The 2,988-nt window shown below is 34.0% G+C and overlaps 1 non-coding gene across 1 annotated transcript; it reads right to left on the bottom strand.

Moving 5' to 3' along the window:
- Positions 1-2,130: 2,130 nt before the first annotated feature.
- On the bottom strand, positions 2,131-2,233 carry LOC139083145 (U6 spliceosomal RNA). Its single transcript, XR_011539714.1, has one exon. It is a non-coding gene; the product is annotated as a U6 spliceosomal RNA (small nuclear RNA).
- Positions 2,234-2,988: the final 755 nt, after the last annotated feature.

Genomic DNA, 2,988 nt, shown 5'->3' with positions numbered 1-2,988 from the left:
TGGAAAGAGATACTTAGCCTACAAAAGTATAGACGTTTTCTTTTTTTTCTCTTTTTACTTTTTTTAATTGAGGTAACATTGGTTTATAACATTATATAAACTTCAGGTGTACATCATTATATTTTGATTTGTGTGTAGAGCACATCATGTTCACCACCCAAAGACGAATTATCATCTGTCACCATACACATGTGCCCTTTTACTCCTTTTGCCCTCCCCCTCCCCACCCCCCCCCAGTAACCACCAATCTAACCTCTACATCTACCTGTTTGTTGTTGTTGTTGTTTTTATCTTCCACTTATGAGTGAAATCATGTAGTATTCACCTTTCTCCATCAGACTCACTTTGCTTAGCATAATAGCCTCAAGGCTTGTTGTTGCAAATAGCAAGATTTTGTCTTTTTTATGGCTGAGTAGTATTCCACTGTGTATGTATACCACATCTTCTTTATCCATTCATCCATTGATGGGCACTTACGTTGTTTTCAAGTCTTGGCTGTTGTGAATAATCCTGCAATGAACATAAAGTACTTATATCTTCTTGATTTATTGTTTTCATGTGCTTTGGATAAATACCCACAAGTGGAAAAGCTGGATCATACGGTAGTTCTCTTTTTTTTTTTAAAGTATGCTTTTTGGTGAGGAAGATTGTCCCTAAGCTAACATCTGTTGCCAATCTTCCTCTTTTTTTTTTTCCTCCCCTAAGCCCCAGTACACAGTTGTATATCCCAGTTGTAGGTCATTCTAATTTTCTATATGGGAGGCCACCACAGCACGGCTTGATGAGCAGTGTGTAGATCCATGCCCAGGATCCAAGCTGGATCTTTTCTATTATCTTTTTAGTCTCTGTTTCATTTATTTTCACTCTGATTTTTATTATTTCCTTCCTTCTACTGATTTTGGGCTTTGTTTGTTCTTCTTTCTTTCTAGTTCCTGTAGGTGTATTTTTATATTGTTTATTTGAGATTTTTCTTATTTCTTGAGGTAGGCCTGTGTTACTACAAACTTTCCTCTTAGTACTGCTTTTGCCATATCCCATAAATTTTGTTATGTTGTATTTTCATTTTCATTTGTCTCCACGTATTTTATTATTTCTCCTTTGATTTCTTCACTGAAAAAATAGTTGTTCAGGAGCATTTTGTTTAATCCCAACATATTTTTGACTTTTCCAGTTTTAGTCTTGTAGTTGATTTCTAGTTTCATACCACTGTGGTCAAAAAAGAGGCTTGGTATTATTCCAGTCTTCTCAAATTTATTGAGACTTCTTTTATGGCCTAATAGGTGATCTATCCTGGAGAATGTTCCATATGCGTTTGAAAAGATGTGTATTCTTCAGGTTTGGATGTAATGTTCTGAATATATCTACTAAGTCCATCTGGTCTAATGTGTTGCTTAAGGCCAATGTTTCCTTATTGATCTTCTGTGTGGATGATCTATCCATTGATGTAAGTGGAGTGTTAGTTTCCTCAGTATTACTGTGTTGCTGTCAATTTTTCCTTTTATATCTGTTAATAATTGCTTTACATATTGATGTGCTTCTAAGTTGGGGGCATAGATATTTACAAGTGTTATGTCCTCTGGTTGGATTGTTCCCTTTAGCATTATGTAATGCCCTTCTTTGTCCTTGTTACAGTTTTCATTTTAAAATCTATTTTGTCTGATATAGATATTGCTACCTCAGCTTTCTTTTCATTTCCATTTGCATGGAGTATCTTTTCTCACTCCTTTACTTTCAGTTTGTGAGTGCCTTTAGGTCTGAAGTGTGTCTCTTGTATCTCTTATATGTAGCATATGGCTCTTGTTTTTCTATCCATTCAACCATGCTATGTCTTTTGCTTGGAGCATTTAGTCCACTAACTTTTAAAGTAGCTGTTGATAAGTATGTACTTATTGCCATTTTGTTAGTTTTTTCTGGTTTTCTCTGTTACTTTCTTCTCCTTCTCCCTTCCCTTGTGATTTGATGGCTTTCTTTAGTATTATGTTTGAGTTCCTTTCTCTTTATTTTTTGCATATTTATTATAGATTTTTGGTTTGTGATTACCATGAGGTTTGTATATAATCACCTACTTAAAGAGCAATCTGTAATAAGTTGATAGTCTCTTAACTTTGACCTCTTACTAAAAGCCCTACAAAAAATATGGCATGCTTCATTAATTTGCATGTCATTTTTGCACAGGAGCCATGCTAATCTTCTCTGTATCATTCCAATTATAGTATATGTGCTGTGGAAGCAGGCATGATATTTTCTTTTTTTAACAATAGAAATAGAGGACTTTGATTAAGGAAAATTGTTAATATTTTTCTCCATTATGGATTTTAACTTTTGGTCTTTTGCTCACATATACGCTTAGATGAAATATTCAGTAAAAGATATAAGATGAGTGTGATTTGGATTTCTTAGAAGAAGAATGATATTATTGGGCAACCAACCATCCCAGTTTGCTGGGACTGAAGAGTTTCCTGTGATACAAGACTTTCAGCTCAAAATCAGACAACTCAGGATGCTTGTTCATCTTAGATTGATGCAGCATTATTTTTTTCTTTTTACCTTAAATAATATACTTGAAAGAGTTTCTAGAATTTTACAAGAATGCGTCACTAAGGTATAGTTAAAGAGAGGAAGGTAACTCATTTTTATTTGAAAGGCTGACACTTTTATGTTTTATTTTCATCCCAAGAAGATGATGATTATTTATTTATGATAGTTGTAAGGATACATGGCACTTACAAACACATAAAAGACAAAGCTCCTGTGAGGTTTCCCATCTAACTCAATATACAGTACACCACATAAGAGCAAAAGGGAAGATAGAAAAGGGCTGGAAAAAAATCAATACTGGAAGGCTTAGTGAAAGAAATGTGTTCTAAACTTTCAAGGAGAGATGTCAAGGAATAAAAGGAAGCTTGTTCAAGTAGGACTAATCTAGTTTTAAACCTTTTGAGAATTATACATGCATAAATAAAAAGAAAATGGGTTTCTTTATCTTTC

Source organism: Equus przewalskii, chromosome 4 (assembly GCF_037783145.1).
Source record: "Equus przewalskii isolate Varuska chromosome 4, EquPr2, whole genome shotgun sequence".
Taxonomy (NCBI): domain Eukaryota; kingdom Metazoa; phylum Chordata; class Mammalia; order Perissodactyla; family Equidae; genus Equus; species Equus przewalskii.
Note: the sequence above shows the minus strand (reverse complement) of the source record. Positions and strands in the feature narration are given on the sequence as shown.